This window comes from Myodes glareolus, chromosome 17 (assembly GCF_982192425.1).
Source record: "Myodes glareolus chromosome 17, mMyoGla1.1, whole genome shotgun sequence".
In the NCBI taxonomy this organism is placed as follows: Eukaryota; Metazoa; Chordata; class Mammalia; order Rodentia; family Cricetidae; genus Myodes; species Myodes glareolus.
In genome coordinates, this window is record NC_142042.1 from 67668552 (window position 1) to 67688139 (window position 19588).

General features: G+C 44.2%; 1 pseudogene; it reads right to left on the reverse strand.

Annotated features, from left to right (window-relative positions):
* Window positions 1-323: 323 nt before the first annotated feature.
* LOC125413250 (protein Hikeshi pseudogene) lies at window positions 324-617 on the reverse strand (annotated as a pseudogene).
* Window positions 618-19588: the final 18971 nt, after the last annotated feature.

Genomic DNA, 19588 nt, shown 5'->3' on the forward strand with positions numbered 1-19588 from the left:
GCCACTATGTGGTTGCTGGGAATTGAACTCAGGACCTTTGGAAGAGCAGGCAATGCTCTTAACCACTGAGCCATCTCTCCAGCCCCAGAGTAGGTTTTATTTTAAGAAATGAATAACAGTCAATACAAAACGTTTGCTCTAAGGAGTATTTCACACTTCAAAGGGAAAGGTAATCAATATCGAACATTTTCCTCGCTTGGTGTTTCTAATGTTTATAGGAGTTTGGGGTAAGTTTCATAGTCACTGAGCAGTTTTGAAAGGCAGATTTCATGACCCCTTTGACTTCATGCTTTTAAATGACACGAGAAATTATTTTATTCAAATTATATTTTCCAAAAGAGAGGGTTCTGTGCCAGTCGTCTCCGAAAGTTTTCATTCCACTTCAGAACCACAGTTGCTGGGATGAACATTTCAGACGGATTTAGTGTTATCTGGGCCTGAGAGAGAGCAAATGGTGAAGCACGATTGTAGACGTTGTCCAACATATTCTGTGCGAACTGCGTGAAGGATCAGCCGAGGACACAGCAGCACTGCCTACAGAAGTCTGCTGAGCCAGACTGTCCAACCTCCACTGAAATGCCAGTCTGAGCCACAGATGGGGTCCGCATAATATTCATGACTCCAAATGGGTGCTGGCTTCCTTTGCCAGCCTCCCAGACACCAGGCAGCCAAACATGGCAGCGCCCACGATGCCTCTGCTCAGCCAGCGGGCACCTCAGACTGGAGACCAGGAATTCCACAGCCACTGTCCTAATTGAACTCAAGAACCTTCCGGAATTTTCTAGAATGGATCTTTTTTACCACATAAGCTGAGTAAAAAATTAAAAATTTATGTGGAAAAAGTTTCTGAATTAATTATAAACGGTAAATTGAGACTTTGTCAACTAGCAGGAATAGTCCCAGCAGAGATTATAGTACCTACTGATGAATTTAAAAAATTATGGACCCTGGCAAAGAGCTAGTAGTAATTTTTTGGGGGGAGAGTTTAACAACTACCCCAAAAGTGAGAGAATCCAGCTTATAAAGAGAACTAGCTGAATCCTTTCTCACATTGTATGGGACACACCAATAACTGGAGTCCCTACATTCTATGCTGATGCAAATAAATTAGGAAAAGCAGATTACAAATCAGAAAATTTGAGTAATATGGAGCAAAGTCCTTATGATTCCGTCCAAAAGTCAGAATTATATGCTATTCTCATGATACTTAGGGATTTTAAAGAACCTCTCAACATAGTTATTGATTTTCAATATGCAGAAAGAGTTGTTTTGCATATTGAAACCACTGAATTTATACCAGATGATACAGAATTAACTTCATTATTCATTCAGGTTCAAGATATAATCAGGAATAGGCTTTGTCCCATATATATAACACACATCCAATCCCATACAGGTCTGCCAGGTCCTCTAGCACAAGGTAATGCAGAAATTGATACATTATTGATTGGAAATGTGCTGAAGGCCTCAGAACTTCATAAAAGACATAATGCCAATAGCAAAGGTTTTAAAAAGGACTTTTCTATTACATGGCAACAAGTCAAGGAGAATATAAGGATATGTCCTACTTATTCTTTATATAACCAAACACCACTACCTGCAGGAAGCAACCCAAAGGGTACTCAAAGGAATAAAATCTGGTAGATGGATGTGTTCCACTTTGTAGAATTTGGAGAATTAAAATATGTACACCATACCATTGATACCTATTTAGGTTTTCATGAATAGTTGGCAACTGTTTTAAGTTTAGAAAAGGTTAATTTGATAATCACACATTTACTAGAAGTTATGGCCATCATGGGTATACCTGCACAAATAAAGACAGGCAATGGTTCAGCATAATCTCTAAGAAAATGAAACAGTTTTTTGATTATTATAAATATAAACCATATTACAGGTATACCACACAATCCTACAGGTCAAGCAGTTATAGAAAGATCAAATCAAACTATAAAGGATATGTTAAACAAATAGAAAGGGATGGAAAACCCCAGAGCTAGATTGCATAATACTTTATTAACCTTGAATTTTCTTAATGCTAACGAGAAAGGAACAATGACTGCAGAGAGACATTGGATAATAGAATTAAACCAGCCGGTTTATTTCAAGGTCATGTTGTCCTCACAATGGAAACCAGCAGATGTGCTACGGTGGGGAAGGGATTTCACTATTGTTTCCACAGGAGAAGAAAAGTTATGGATACCATAAAAATTAATAAAGATTTGGTTTGGAAAGGAGGAACCCCTTGATAAAGAGAAATGACAGCTCATCCACAGATGTCCATAGGTTGTAAGGAAACCTCATAATGATTGGGGCAGGGTTCTGTTCTTGTCTTTACAGGAAAATACCCATCTTCGGGGAGTCAAGAGACCTTGGACATCTAGATGCTTAAAGAAGAAAAGATAGCAATCCAGAAAGAATCACCAAGTAAAGAGAAGTCTGACTTATGGTACCAATACCCTCTGCAGGGAAAGATCTTATTGACAGACATATAATGGTAGTCATCAGTTATTAAAAATCACAGCTGGCTTTGGAGTTGAATGGTGGCTATCCTTCTCTAAATCCAAGCATGTTGTTAAAAAAATTCAGAGTTTCTGTTTCATATCAGGAGCAACCTGGTGTGAGACAGAAGGAAGACACAATCTAGGGAGTGCTGTTATAAAACTCTGCTTCAACAAAATATTGCTTCTCCCCATACCTATTTTTGTCTCTATGGTACTTTTCATTGAATATATGTCTATACGAATAATGTTTTAAGCTTTCCACAATGAACAATAAATTTTCCTGCAGCTATCTTTGAAGTCTCCAGGAAGAAGATGGGCCCCACAACAACGATTCCACCTGGTTGATATGATGTCATTGTGCTGATAGCACCACTTTGAGATCGGTTTTGGGTTACAAACTGCTCAAGATGATTCCAACCTGACTAGCTGAGATGGTGCACCTTCTTACAATGTTCTGACTAGAACTTCAAATAAGAACTTCAGAAAAACCCTACCGACTAATCAGAGACTACTTGCAATAATCTTGAAATTTAACCATTATTTTAGCTTTTACAGAATCCCATAGAAATATCATTACCCCCATGACAGCTGGAAGAAATTCTAGAAGGCAATGTCCCCTCTCCCACCAAAATTTTTCCTCAGGGTTAGGGACATCTATATAGGGGTTGGTTATAAGTGGTATATGGTTGGGGGTGGAAATGAGGTAGGCTGAGGAATCTCTTTTTAAAAAAAAAAGAAAGGGAATGGATGGGATGGGATAATAGGTAGATTATTATTTGTGAAATATTATTTATAGACAATTTACATTGCTATAGATTCTTGTATATTGATACAAATTCAAATTATATTTCTTATATTGAATATGCACCTACTTCTGTTTACAATATTTGTGCATATTGTATGCATGTATGTTCCTACCTCTGCTTAAGATATTTTATATATTGATGCAATTTTAGGATATATTTTTCATATTACAATATACATTTCTACCTCTGATCAAGATACATACACACATATATTGTTTATATTTTGAGGTCATTGTTCTTATTTGCTGCACAATTGTTTAAATTGTTTAATTTTTTAATAAGAAGCCTTAGTCTTTAAGATATATAGGCATTAAGAATTACAGGTCAGTAGTCATCCATATTTGTCATAGACTATTCAGGTTCTTTAGATGCATAGAGATTGTTTTCCACATAGATAGATAATCTTCAGATACTTCAAAGAACTTTAGAATATAGCATTTAAATAACTTAGGAGTCTGTTGACATGAGACATGATTGTTCCTGGCAGCACCATCTATTCCCAAGAGAATGTTGAGCACTGAAGACACTGTACTTGGAGCTTCTTTTCCTCTTGGCAAAACTGGCCTTTGGGCAAAGAACTGCCCCTGCCTCGACCATTGACAAAATGCACGGTGTCCAGACTGGATAAGCAGGATACAAGCAAAAAGACTTCCCAACCATCCAAGACAGGGTAAGACAGTTTTTCAAAATTCCTGCCTTTGAAAATGGTCTGTCAGTTACTCTCAGCCTCAGCGAAAGTTGGTTGCCCCAGTGTTGCAGATGGGACTGGGTGGCTGCTTAGGCAGCCGGTTGTCTCTGTCATTGATTGCACCTTTTAGCAGTTGCCTAACTGCACTTCTTGTTTATTCAGGTAATATTGTTTTCCATCTCAGTCTTTGATGGGGTTGAAGTCTAGATAGTCATAGTTACTTTCCTCTCATGTCTTAATCAAGCTATTTTTAATATAAGACTTAAACGCCTTAGGATATGATAACTATTGAAACATTTAGCTTATATTTCTTATTTGATGTTGTTCATGCTGGTTGTAATTCTATTTTTTAAAGATTTATGTATTTATTTATTTGTTTATTTGTTTATTTATTTATTTATTTATTTATTATGTGTATATAGTATTCTCAGTATTCTGTCTGCATGTATGCCTGCAGGTCAGAAGAGGGCACCAGATCTCATTACAGGTGGTTGTGAGCCACCATGTGGTTGCTGGGAATTGAACTCAGGACCTTTGGAAGAACAGTCAATGCTCTTAATCGCTGAGCCATCTCTTCAGCCCCATAATTCTAATTTTTATGTATGTTTTTGTCTTTTTTCCCTGTACAGTACTTGATATTTGTTCTTATTATGTATAGTTTTATATTAGGCTTAGAACTCTCTTATTTAGACAAAAGGGGGAGGTGTTGTGGAAATTCCTTCAGCCAATGACCTTTAAGATAGCGGCCCACTTGGGCGTGGTCTCAGGTACTATAAGTCCAGATGAAAAGCATGTGTGGCCTCTTTTCTGCTGGATTCAGTTCCCAGCGCACACAGAGGACTGCAGTTTGCTACTCTTACTGTGAGTTCATCCCCAAATAAATAAGCCTTTGTTATCCTCCATTCCAGGCTATTGTGGAACTCTTAGGGACTACTACAGATTACGTTAGTCAGGTGCTCAGAAAGGCATTAGTTGGGGGCAAGCACACATCCTGACGTACTTCCTGTCTACACACCTGCCTATGTGTGATGGCGTGCATCCTGTGCAGGGGGGGCAGCCAGCCTTATTTACACAAGTGAAACACATAGCTTGCAGTCTTCCAGGAACAGCAGCCCCCAGCTGTTGTTATGTGTTATGTTATGTTGTTCTGTGAAGTTATGTGTTATGTTATGTTGTTCTGTGGAGTTATGTGCTATGTTATGTTGTTCTGTGGAGTTATGTGTTGTGTTATGTTGTTATGTGTTATATTATGTTGTTCTGTGAAGTTATGTGCTATGTTATGTTGTTCTGTGAAGTTATGTGTCATGTTATGTTGTTCTGTGGAGTTATGTGTTGTGTTATGTTGTTATGTGTTATGTTGTTCTGTGGAGTTATGTGCTATGTTATGTTGTTCTGTGAAGTTATGTGTCATGTTATGTTGTTCTGTGGAGTTATGTGTTGTGTTATGTTGTTATGTGTTATGTTATGTTGTTCTGTGAAGTTATGTGTCATGTTATGTTGTTCTGTGGAGTTATGTGTTGTGTTATGTTGTTATGTGTTATGTTATGTTGTTCTGTGAAGTTATGTGTCATGTTATGTTGTTCTGTGGAGTTATGTGTTATGTTATGTTGTTCTGTGGAGTTATGTGTCCTTGGGCATGTGAGGTTTACAAGTTAAAGGCACTTTTGTTTTATAGATTTTTAAGCATAGTAATTTAAACTTATACCATTAGTTCTCTCGCTCTCCTTGACAGATATCCATGGCTCTGACATCTCCAGCACCTCAGAGTCTCCAATGCTTCACTTTTGATTCCTGCAATGGCCACTCGGGGTCACCATGCTGGGCCTCTCCTGCCACATGTTCTGCCTCAGCGCATCTTTTTAACAATGGAGGAAGATTACTGTTGACAATGTATTTTTTTTTTTTTACTAGTTTATCTTTCATGACTCCAAATTAAGAACCATGTGGAGGACACTTTCAAGCTTGGCTCCCCGGCTGGGTTAGATGATGCTAGCCCCCTTGAGCTTGGCTCCCCAGCTGGGTTAGATGATGCTAGCCCCCTTGAGCTTGGCTCCCCAGCTGGGTTAGATGAAGCTAGCCCCCTTGAGCTTGGCTCCCCAGATGGGTTAAATCAGCTGGTACTCTGCTCTCGGAACTTTACAGTTTGTGTTTCTTTCTGCCCCACTTTCTCTCTTCTGTTGTGGACCTGCATGAGAGTGATCACCAGTAACAGTCAAACAGAGTTAGTTCAGGCTGCTTTGAAATCTTCTCCATCAAAGAAATCTCTACCTTTTAATTTAACCTCAGGCACGTTCTTAGGATGGAGGCAGAAAGCAGCCATATTCTCTGCCAAATTTCACAGAAATAGAGCAGTTGCTAATACTGTTCCCTCCGAAGTCTCAGTTCGGTTTTCCAAGCTCCAAAGAGCTTGGAGCCTGCTAAACTCAGATAACACCACTTAACTGATTTTCCAGCCCCAAATCTCAAAGTCTTTCAAATTCCTCTTAAAACTCACATAGTCAGGTCTATTACAGTAACATCCCATTCCATGGTATCAACCTCTGTATTAGTTTTTGTTTTAACTACTTTTCTTTTCTTTTTCCTTTTTCAAGACAGGGTTTCTTTGTGTAGTCCTGGATGTTCAGAACTCACTTTGTAGACCAAGCTGGCCTTGAACTCAGAGACCCCGCTGCCTCTGCCTCCCAAGTGCTGGGACTAAAGGCATGCACCGCCACTGCCCGGCTTGGTTACTTTTCTATTGCTTTATGAGAGCTCAGGCATTTAAAAATCAAGCATTTACTTGGGCTTACAATTCCAAGGGTTAGAGGCCATGATGGTGGAGCAAAGGCATGGTGGCAGGACAGCTGAGCTCACATCTTAAACCACGAGTGGGAGGCAGAAAGAACACACTGGGAATGTCCAAGACTCCTGGAACCTCAACCCCCACCCCCAGTGACACAGTTCCTAATCCTTCCTATTAAGTTGGGAGCATAGCCCCCAGCCCCTTGCATCCACCCCAGCCCCCAGGCCTGGGAGTTGTATTAGTCTGGACTCCAAATCTCAGCATGCCAGGTCCTGACCCACCCAAGACCGCAGGAATCCCATTAAACCTGGATATATTTTCATTTGGCTTGTTGTGATTTGGCTTGATTGGGATTTTTGCATCGGCAGAGAGCTCGCATTAGGAAAATATTCCTAACACTTCCCAAACGCTTTTACCAACTCAAACGTTCAAACATATGAGCCTATGAGGGCTCTTCTAATTCTCGAGAGCTGTGGTGGGAAGCAAACTGAATTCTGCCAGCATTGCATCCTTTAAGCTTCTTCCTTAGAGTTTCTTCTGTGAAGAGACACATGGCCACTAACAGGTTTTATAGCCCTCACCCTACATAAAATAAGTTTCTTTGCCAGATCAAGCCAAACTGAAGAAGTGTAACAACAGATATATTGAGCAAAGCAACTCCCAGGTGGGTTCTCTGGCCTTAGAGATCAAGACCAGAGAAGCCATACTGCCAAATGAAAGCAGGGAGATTTTACAGGTTGTAGATGAGGGGTAATAATGTGTCCATTCCAAGGTGAGTTTGTGCCCAAGTATAGTCAAAAGCTGAGCTACACAGAAAAACCTTGTTCCAAAAGAAAAAAAAAAAAAAAAAGGAAGAAGAGAGAGAGAGGTTTGGTGGGTCCTTTAAGGCAATCAGGTGGTGATTCTCTGAATCTCACATATGTGGTGATACTTTGTGCTCTAACAAAGAGAGCTTGCACGAAGATCAGAGGACAGAGCTAGCCAGTAGTTAACCATAGAGGTCTGGAGGTCTGTACAGACAGCCAGGAAGAGACTTGGCTGGGTGGAGAGAGGAATTTAAGGATGGAGGAGACATAAGGTTCAGCCCTCTTTTGACTGAGGAGTTAGCAAGGTAAGAGCTGGCTGTGGCTGCTCCTTTGTCTCTCTGACCTTTCAGTGTTTACCCCGACATCTGGCTCTGGGTTTTTAGTATTAAGATCAATTAGAACTCGTGCAACAAACTAGTGAGCTCACTCCCAAGCTCACCTCGTTGACTTTCTTAGGCTCTCCCCACCATGGCAAGTCAGTTTTCCTATTCCACCTCACCTGTAGTTGTTGTTGCAGATGCGCTTCCAGACAGTCTCATGCTGGCAGGGTTCACTTTACTTTTCCTTTTAATGAGTGTGCTGGTAGAAAAACCATGGAAAACTGAATGTGTGTAAAATGGGTTACATTTATATGCATGCCCTTGTGTCAGGCTCAGACAACACCCTTTTCCCTTGAGCGTGACACAGGCTCCAACGGAATAAATTGCATGCTATTTGTGCTACAGGATAAGGTTGATTGGGAAGCAAGACTGGCCAGTCTGCAGCTCTTGCTCCTGGCGGTAGCCATCAGAACCTCCTCCTCAGGAGGAAGAGTGAAGTAATCCTACAGCTCACAGGACAGGGTCTTGATGTTTGTACCCACATCCTAAATGTCTCAAACAATAGAGGAGCAACTAACCTCAACTCTGCTGTTCCTGTCCTCTGAGCTGACACAGATGGTGCTGTAGACAGGAGAAGCTACTCGAGCCTTCACCTGACTCTGGAATCTGCCTGCTGGTTCAACTCTTTTTATCCTGGCCTTTAATTCTCTTCTTAGCAAATCTAGTCTCAGTCAGGACCATGAGATCAATACCTGGGTCTTTTGATGTCTACACTTACTCTATAGGAGTCTGTTTTTTAGGTTTTTCGAGACAGAGTTTCCCTGTAGCTTTGGAGCCTGTCCTGGCCTCGAACTCACAGAGATCCACTTGCCTCTGCCTCCCAAGTGCTGGGATTAAAGGCGTGTGCCACCACCGCCTGCAGGGGTCTGTTTTGTGACAGTCTTTTCCTGGGGAGACATGGCAAACACAAAGTCTACTTGCCCCAGATGGGGAGCCCACCCCAGACCAGAGTATGGATACCACCAAAGTTGAACTTGATAAATCAAAAAGTTTTTTGGACATTGTTTGACTGAAAATAGCAAGAACAGCTCCTGCTTGTGGCTGGGTAGGACCCTGATTGTCTATCAGACTGGACGTATCTCCTGAGGGTTTGGGTGAAGCCAGACATGAGTCAACATAGGATGGTGGGGTAATATGATACAGAGGTCTTAGCAAACTGGCCCTGGAAAAAACAACTGGTCCTGTTAGGGTCAGTCCTGTTACTGGAGGGACAGCTGCTTCAGAGACAGGCTGATATTAGGGTTTTGGCGGGGAGGAGTTTCCCAGGGTGGGGATTGGTGGGATTTAGTGCTCAGGATTTTACCTGGAAGTGGGCTCAGACCTTGTACCCAACACCTAGGAATCATGACTTCATTGAATGTTCCATAATACAGAAACAGTGGTGACTGCCTACGTCCCTGCATCTTATCATAATGTGTACTGCTGAATATCGCAGGACAGGAAGTATGACAAGGGCAGTTGAGTTTGAAGAAAGGAGTAAAATGTATTATAAAGAGTGAGCAGAGGGAGAGACGTTCTGTCTGTGTCTATCTCAGGGTTAAATAAGACCAACCCGCGGAAGGCAGAGAGGGAGAGACGTTCTGTCTGTGTCTATCTCAGGGTTAAATAAGACCAGCAGCGGAAGGCAGAGGAAGGAGGATTTCTGTTGCAAGGAGCCGCTTGTTCATCCCGGCTGTCCAGAACTGAAATAACCACACAGAAACTGTATTAATTGAATCACTGCTTGGCCCATTAGCTCTAGTTTCTTATTGGCTAACTCTTATATTAATTTAACCTATTTCTATTAATCTGTGTATTGCCACATGACGATTTACCAGCTAAAGTTCCCAGCGTCTGTCTCAGGTGAATCCCTGCTATAAGGTCCAAAGCAGTCCCCCTCCCCATATAGGTCCAAAGCAGTTTCTTTATTCATTAATAGTAAACGCTAGCATACAGGAGGAAATCCCACATCACATTTCTGTGAGTTTGAGGATAGCCTGGCCTACAAATCAAGTTCCAGGACTGCTATGGCTGTTACACAGAGAAACCCTATCTCAAAAAAACAACAAAACAAAACAAAACAAAACGACAAAAAACTACTTTACTTAAAAAACTGTGAAGAAGCCACTTGGCAGAAATCCAAATTTCTCCAGGGTCAGCATTTCCTGAAATCAAAATATGTGCATAAGGTTTCACCCGGTGCTCAAGATCACATTCTGTTTACCAGCTGCATACCAACCCTTTGTGTTAGGAATAAAAGATGGGAGAACCGCCTTCTAAGTGTGCTTGCCTGTTTGACTCGGCAAGGACACACACGCACCCTGGCTCGGCAAGGCCACGCATGCACTCTGACTCGGCAAGGACACGCATGCACCCTGACACGGCAAGGACCCGCACACACCCTGACACGGCAAGGCCACGCACGCTCCCTGACATGGCAAGGCCAGGCACACACCCTGACACAGCAAGGCCACACATGCACCCTCTGACACGGCAAGGACACGCATGCACCCTGACACGGCAAGGACACGCACACACTCTGACACGGCAAGGCCACACATGCACCCTGACTCGGCAAGGCCATGCACCCTCTGTAAGTCAGATTCTCTGCCTTGATAAAACACTCCGGATTGTGTGGTGTAAAATGAGATCCGCTGTAGTTTCCTGTCTCCCTAGACTCAAATAATCACACAGAAGCTTTATTAAATACAATACTGTTTGGTCAATGAACTAGGTATATTCCTAGCTAGCTCTTACATCTTAAATAAACCCATTTCTATTAATCTGTGTATCATCATGAGATTGTGGTTTATGGTAAACCTCTGGTTCTTTCTCCTTTGGCAGCTACATGGCATTTTCCTGCTCTACCATAGGCCAAAGGAGCTTCTTTATTAACCAATGGCAATAAAATATATTCACAGCATACAGAGGGGAATCCCACATCAGTGTGGTCATTGTCTTAGCGTCCCAGAGTGCTGGAGCTGGGAGGAACCCTAGGGCTTACAGAGTCGGTGCTATTGCATCACACAACGGTTCCTTTGCAAGGCCCTCATGACTTAAGTCTCAGAGAGATTAGCCATGGACATTTTCTTTTCTTCTTTCTTTCTCTCTCTCTTTATATGTTCCTTCCTTCTTTCCTTGCTTGCTTGCTTACTTGTTTGTTTCCTTCCTTCCTTTCTTTTGAAGCATGGTTTCTCTGTGTAGCTCTAGCTGTCCTGGAACTCACTTCACAGATCAGGCTGACCTCGAACTCGGAGATCTGCCTGCCTCTGCCTCCTAAGTGCTGGGATTAAAGGTGATCACCACCACCTCCCAGCTCATGGCATTTCGTTGATTGCTGATTGGTGTGGGAGGGCTCAGCCTACTGTGGGTGGTACTGTGAGGATACGGAAAATTTTAAGAAACTTTGCTTGATCAGGAGCTGGTTAAGGCACTGGGTTCTAGGACCTTTGCAACATCAAGAGCTAGTTGAAAACAGAAACCTCTGCAGAAGTATAGAAAGCTCCTAGCAGCTAGCCACCTGTCAATTCATTCAAGTGTCACCCAGCTTTGTGGTCTAGACAGAAGCAACGGGAGGCGGGGGGGGCGTGCACAGATGCAGAAGTAGTCCATACCCTGTGCTCAGCAAAACCAACCCCTTGACCCTGAGTAAACCTGGCTTGTGGTTTTTGCCTATATGTCAACCCCAAATGAGAAATGGGAGCTCTCCCTACCACACTGCTTTGTGAGTGGAGGCTTTGAGCTCCCAGCCAGTTGGTTTGAATTTTGTGCGCAGAAATAAACCTTGCTTTTGCGTTCTGGACTTGACTGGATTCTGGTGGTGGTCTCTCTGGGGATCTCAACTTGGGCACAACAGTACCATCCCTGGATAGGGAAACTGAGCAAGCCATGGGGAGCAAGTCGTTAAGCAGTATTCCTTCATAGTCTCTGATTCAGTTCCTGCCTCCAAGTTCCTGTCTTGAGCTCCTGCCCTGGTTTCCCATGATGATGGACTACATCCAATAAGGAGAGTAAACCCTTTTCTCGCCAAGTTGCCTTTGGTCTTGGTGTTTATTGCTGCAATAGAAACCTGTCACAGTGATCAGTGAATTTACTGGGGCTGTGTACAGGAGCATGTGTGATTTTGGGCAGCTGCAACACTAAGACTCCATCTGGCATGGTCAGCAATGTTAGATGGGGATGCATCAAAGTGATGGAAAATGAAGGAAAAGTCAAACATCCCTCAGTACCATGCCTGGTAGATGTTCTTATCAGTATGTGGAGTGTTCTGAGGTTCTTTGTTACTTTTCTAATGTCCAGTAAAGCTGCACCCCCAGAGCTGTCTGCCCAATGTGCAGGTCCCCAGAGAGCCTCGCCCCCTCCCATCATTTTTTTCTGATTATGCAGCCTCACAGAGGGGTGAGTGCTGTGAGCTTCCCTCTTCTTTCTCTTCATTCCTACCTGGACATACTGTATAGTGGAGGCTGAAGTTTTCTCTTCTCTGCCTCTCCAGGTCCTGGCCTCTTTTCTAGTTTAGATGGCTTTTCAATGCTCTGAGGCTGAAAAAAAAATAACCTAGAGAAAAACTGAGAGGCACCTGTGTACCTCCTGCCCTCTGTGCCTCCTGGAGCTGATAACTGGACATGCTGAGGCCTCACAACTGGAGCCATAGTCAGAACCACCCATCCCCCCCACTCAGCTCCCACCACCCATCAAAGTCCTGGCTGTTGACTGTGTCTACAATTTGTTTTGTTGCTTGTTTTGTTGGTTTCTTTGTTCCAGTGATGGGGCTTGGACCAGCCTAGGGCTTTGTACATGTTAGATCAATGCTGCACCATTAAGCTGCATCTCCAGCTCTTGGTTTTAAGAGACAAGGTCTCCCTCTGTCACACAGGGTAACCTTGAACTGTCAGTCCTTCTGTTTTGGCATCCAGAGTTCTGGAATTACAGGCAGGTGTTACCACATCTAACTGGATTTTTGACACGGGAGTTGAGTTTTCCCATCCCAATATGACTGGCACAGGTGTTTAGCCCAGGGACTAGGCAAACAGCCTACTCAGTCTCCATTTTCTTCCCTGGGTAAGTTGACATGGTGGTTTGAGTAAGAATGGCCCTCATAGGCTCATTTGATTGATCACTCAATTCATTCAAGTGCCACTGTTTGACAGGGATTAGTAGGTATGGCCTTATTGGAGTAGGTGTGGCCTTGTTGGAGGAAGTGTGTCACTAGGCATAGGGCTTGGGGTTTCAAATGCTCAAGTCAGGTTTAGTGTCTCTGTCTTCCTGCCGCCTGTGGATCTTGATGTAGAACTTTCAGCTCCTCTCCAGCACCATGTCTGCTGCATGCTGTCATGCTTCCCTCATGATGATAATGGGACTAAACCTCTGAACTGTAAGCCACACAAGTAAATGCTTCCCTTTGTAAGAGTTGCTGTGGTCATGGTATGGTCAGCTATAGAACAGTGACTAAGACATTGAATTGGTCCTCTTCAAGGGCAAGTCCTTCCTTCCTTGTGCTGGGATGAAGACCAAGGAGCGTGGTGCATATCTCAATCTCTACACTTGGGAAACAGATCGACTTGGGCTACATATCCCGATCTCAAAGAAGAAAGGGAGGGCTGGCAAGGTGACTCATCAGACAAAGCTCTTGTGGCCAAACTGGGTGATCTGAGTTCATTCCCTGGCCCCTACACTGTGGAAAGAGAGAACTAATTCTTGAAGGTTGTCATCTGACTTCCACATGTAGGTTGTGGCATGCTTGTGCCCTCCTGGGCACACTTGTGTATGCACACACACATACAAACACACACGAATGAATAAATAAACGTAAAAAGTATTTTTAAGAAGGAAAAGAAGGCCGTGAACTCACAGCAATCCTTCTGCCCCCTCCTCAAGTGCTGGGATTGCAGGTTTCAGCTACCACACCCAGCTATTTTGCTTTTTTATGGTATGTGACAGGAACACAGAGGTAAAGAGCTGTCCTCTCAGGTCGGACTGGTTTGTCCTGTGGGCTGAGCACTAGAGCAGGTCTCTTGTTTAAGCGAGGAGGAAACTTTGGGCCCTTGTTTCCCACAAACTAGGGCTTCAGGAGTGAGGTGGGATGGGGTTCCCCTAGACACGGCTTCTCCAACTCTAGTGTTCAGCAGAGTCACCGGGGTTCTGACTCACTGGGACCAGAACAGGGTCCAAGAACTCTGCCACCACAGATTAGTGCTATGTGATTCTGGCTACACACTGATGCTGTCTGACAGCATGAGACTGCTCTTGAGCCCTTCGGTGAAAACTCACATGATGGGGTCAAAAGTTGGTGTTCTTTTCCCCCAAGTTCTTCCCCTGGCAGAGGTGGTTCTCACACACACTCAAGGTTAGGGTGCCAGTTCAGAATCCCTTCAACTGGAGTAGTACACTCGGGAAGTGCTAGCATTCAGTGTTCATCATCTGTGGGACACTTCAACAATGTTCTGGTGTTGGGTAGGGGTTCTAGACTATTACCCCTTGTGGTATTTTGAATGATAATTGCCCCAAGAGGCTCATATACTCGTTTTTTTTTTAAATAATTTATGTGTTTTGCCTGAATGTATGTCTGTGTGAGAAGATCAGATTTTGAAGTTCCAGACAGTCGTAGGCTGCCATGTGGGTGCTAGGAATTGAACCAAGGACCTCTGGAAGAGCAGTCAGAGTTCTTAACTGTTAAGCCATCTCTCTAGCCCAAGGCTCATATATTTGAATGCGTGGTTCCCAGTTGGTAGACTGTTGAGAGAAAGATTAAGAGGTGTGGCTTGTTGGAGTGTCTTTGTCACTAAGAGTGGGCTTTGTAGTTTCAAAAGCCCGCACCAAACACAGTGTCACTGTGTGTGTGGATCAGGATGTAGCTCTCAGCACCATGCTGCCCCTCTGCCGTCATATCCTCTGCCATGAGGACAACAGACTAAGCCTCTGAAACTTTAAGCAAGCTCCCAGTTAAATGCTTTCTTTTATAAGAGTTGTCTTCCTCATGGTGTCTCTAATAAACCTCTTGTTCAAGGCTCTCCCACTGACAATCCCAGTTGCAGCCTTGCCAGAGAAGGGCCAGTCCTTCATGGACTGTCCCAGGAGGCTCTTCCTGGAGCAGGGCCTAGGTCTGACTCTACCGCCTTTCTGCAAGCTTTTCGTGACTGTTGCCCCTTCTTCCAGTCGAGGCCTCCCTTCTCTAAAGCTGACCACATCAGTTTCTTTAAACCCTCCTCTGTCTACATCCCAGTCTACCTCAGATGTGTTGTTGGCTGGATCCAGACCTTGGAAGAGAATTAGGAGAAAAGAGTCAGGATTCTGGTGGGTTCTCCCGCAAGTTTCGTGACGCCTCTGTCTGTCTTTCCCCAGGTCCAGCCTGTCTTCTCCCTTCTGAAGACAGATTCTTTTGGGATGTTCTATCATCTGACATGTGCAAACTACTTGGTGGAAGTTTGACAGAAATGCAGATCACAAGCTTCAGATAGTGATGCGGTTTAAAACACTGAAATTGTTTTTATTGAGACCATTGACTGACCTTTTATTGTAGCCCATGCTGACCTTGACTTCATTATGCGGCTGAAAATGACCTCCAACTTCCAGCTTCTACCTCCCAAGTGCTGGGATTCCAGGTGTATGTCACGGTATCTGGTGCATTTGGTGCTGAAGATCATGTGTGCCATGGTACCTGGTGTATTTGGTGCTGGAGACTGTGTGTGTCATGGTATCTGGTGTATTCATTGCTGGAGAGCAAACCCAGGGTTCCGTGCATTCTTGGCAAATGCTCTACCGACTGCAGTACATCCCGAGCTCCAGTTCATTTTTTTGAGACAGGGTCTTACTGTGTTGTTCTGCTTGTCCTGGAACTTATTGTGTATACTGGGCTGGCCTTGAACTCACAGAAATCATCCTGCCTCTTCCTACCCAGTGCTGGAACTAAAGGTGTGGGTCTCCACACCCAGAATAATTATTTCTTTTTTTAAAAAAATTCTTTATTTATTATGTATATACATACCAGAAATGGGCACCAGATCTCATTGTACATGGTTGTGAGCCACCATGTGGTTGCTGGGAATTGAACTCAGGACCTCTGGAAGAACAGCCAGTGCTCTTAACCTCTGAGCCGTCGCTCCAGCTCCTGAATAATTATTTCTTGATGATTAAGTTTTACACTTGTGAAAAATCAGGGTTGTTCCTGAATAATTATTTCCTGATGATTAAATTTGGTATTTTAATTTTTGGGAGAGGGGGCAGCATCTCACTGTTTAACCTACGCTAACTTTCAGTGCTTACTCTGGCCGCCTCAGCCTCCAGAGCATCAGGATCACAATGGGCACTGTGCAGTGCAGGGGTTTTTATTTTTCTCCTTTTCTTTTGTTTTGCTTTTTGAGACAGGGTTTCTCCATGTAACAGCCCTGGCTGTCCTGGAACTTGTTCTGTAGACCAGGCTGGCCTTGAACCCACAGAGATCCGCCTGCCTCTGCCTCTTGAGTGCTGGGATTGAAGGTCTGTGCCATCACTGCCCTTTTCTCCTGTTCTTGACAGAGAGAATAATGTTTCACACAAATTTATCTGGCTGAGAAAATAAAAAAAAAAAGTGAAGCTGGGCATGGTGGTATAGAACTGTAAGTCCAGCTCTCGGGGGCTGAGACAGGAGTGTGAGACAGCACAAGGTTTTTTTGCTATTGTTTTGATTTTTTGAGACAAATTATCTCTGTGTGGTCTTGGCTGTCCTGAAGCTCACTGTGTAGACTAGGTTGGCCTTTAAATTACACCTGATCATTAGAGATTTATTATTATTATATTGTGTATGTCTATGCATGTATACACTATATACCAGTCAGAAAAGAGCATCCAATCTCAGAGCTGGAGTTATAGTCAGTGAAGCCACTGGCCTGGGCTACATGTGGGATTTCCCTCTGTATGCTGTGAATATGTTTTATTACCATTGGTTAATAAAGAAGCACCTTTAGCCTATGGCAGGGCAGAATAGAAGTAGGCAGAAAAACTAAACTGAATACAGGGAGAAAGAAGGTCAGGGAGGACTGGGCAGTGGTGGCGCACGCCTTTAATCCCAGTATTTGGGAGGCAAGTGGATCTCTGTGAGTTCAAGGCCAGCCTGGTTTACAAGAACTAGTTCTAGGACAGGCTCCAAAGCTATAGAGTAACCCTGTCTCGGAAAAACAAAAACAAAAACAAAAACAAAAAAACCAAACAAACAAAAAAGAAGGCCAGGGAGATGCCATGTAGCTGCTATAGAAGAAAGGTGCCAGAACTTACTGGTAGGCCACAGCCTTGTGGTGATACACAGATTAAAAGAAAAGAGCTAATTTAAGATGTAAGAATTGTGATTATTCGGGTCTGGGAGGCCGGGAAACAATCAAGCAGTCTCCACTTATGCTACAGAATGAAATTCTGTCTCAAACTGAAACAAACAAATTGCAAAAGAAGGTGATGAAATAGTCATTAAGAGAGCACAGCCTTGGGCTGGAGAGATGGCTCAGAGGTTAAGAACACTGGCTACTCTTCCAGAGGACCTGGGTTCAATTTCCAGCACCCACATGACGATTCACAACTGTCTGTAACTCCAGTTCAGAGTCCAGGGGATCTGACACCCTCACACAGACACCTCACACAGACACACATGCAGGAAAGACACCAATGCACATGAGAGCACGTGCACAGCCCGAGTCAAGGACGTGAGGTGCACCCTCCTCTTCCTGGGAGACCTCCAGGTGGCTAGACCTTGTAGAGAAAATTAGACAGAGGCTATATAAGGTGGACCCATATGCACTCCCAAGGCAGCTGCCCCCTCTGGGTGGAATGGAAGCTGCTGTCCCACCACTCCCCACCTGCACCTGGGACTCACTTCCCCAGCAACTGCCAGGCTGTCTCAAACAATAGGAACTGAGAAACAGATCTCACAAGCCCTTGCATCTTGGCGCCCTCTGTGAGGGCCAGGCTGCCAGAGGGGAAGTCTCAGAGTAGGCAACCTGTGGCCCTGTCGGTTCACAGGCTAGTCTGACCCCTTCGGTGGCCACCAGCTGCTCAGACCTCACCTTCTTCCTGACTCCACAGCCCTGGCCAGGCCTTCAGTAGGGACTGATAAGTTTTACAAGGCTCCTGTCCCAGACCATATGGAAGAAACATTTCTGTACTTGCTCGTTCTCATTCCAGAGGACCCCGATGTTCGTGAAAACGCCACCTCAAATGCAGTGTGAGACGCCTGCCTTTTATCCTGGCTTTGAGTAGGAGAATTAAGAATTTAAGGTCACCGAAAGCCCCTAAACAAGTTTTAACAGAGGATAACATGGCAGCCCTCTAGAGAGGAATGACTGTGTAATATTTGCCCCACATTGGATTAATATATAATATGTATGTGTGACGGTATTGTTTGGACAGTGCCATAGTGGCTGCTTGTTTGGGCGAGACTGAAGTCTGGGGTTCATCCACAAAGAAGAGATGAGCTTCCTGGCATAGCCTTTTTGCTGTTCTCACAGGAGACGGCTAGGGTAGAAAAGGAACCCCCTTCTCCCAGATCTCAAGCACAGGCATCGCTTCCTTGGACCAGAGTGCCAGGTTAGGAAGGGCTGTCGCAGCACTTTACAGCATAGTGTGTCTGCTCACCACGCTTGATGGGCCTCGCGCTGCCAGTATCCCCAAGGTCTAATACAGTGACGACACAGCAGGCTCTCAATATGTGTTTGTGGAATGAAGGGAAGTTCTTCCTTTGCCTAAATCTGCTTAAGAACTGTGTGTCTAACAACCCAGCACTTGGGAGACAGAAGATTGCCTCTAGTTTGAGGCCTTCTTGAGCTACCTAGTAAGACTCAAAAACAAACAAAAAATAACCCAGGAGCGATGTCATGTGCCTATAATCCTAGTCCTGAGGAAGTGGAGGCAAGCAGATCCTAAATTTAAGGTCTCCCTCCACTAAACAGCAAGTTCAAAGTCAGTATGAGCTGCATGAGACCTCAAAAAAAAAAAGTGGAAGCAAGGAGTATGTTTTCAGAAAATGCCTAGCCTAGACCCACATGGGGACAGAGTCGCCTGCACATGCTTTTTCCTTGGGCTTCACAGTGTTGCCGCTAGTGATCCATTTGCTGACCTTGTGTAGCCAATCAGATTAAAGTAATCACCACATCTGTTGAATGCTTGCTAACACGCCAGCAATCTACACACACTATTTGAACTCCTTGTAGGAAATATTATTCTCATGGGCGAGGGACTGGAGCCTGAGGAGCAGTCAGTAAATGGCCTGAGATCATACAGTGCAGATATACGGGAGGGAGGGAGGGAGGGAGGGAGGGAGGCTGTGTGATTGTAGCTTTGCTGATCTTTCTTTCTTGTCCCCTAAGTACACTGGAGATGGCCAATGAGGTTAATGGGGACAGCAGCTCTAGGACCCTGAACCAAGGTAGCAGGGAGAGGAAGGAAGGCCCTTGCGGGAGAGCTTACTGGATCAACACTGAGTTACTCAGTGACCTCAGACTCTTGATTCCCCAGGGACAACCTGCCTAGGCCCGGTCAGGACAGGCAGGAGACATCAATTCCCCTTGGCCCTTTAAATGCTTGGCTGGTCATGGCTGGAAGCCAGAGATGAAAAGTCAGAGATTAGGCAAACCTCAAGACTAGACAGAACGGGCTGGTGATTTCATCTGCACCTCAGAGGCCTGT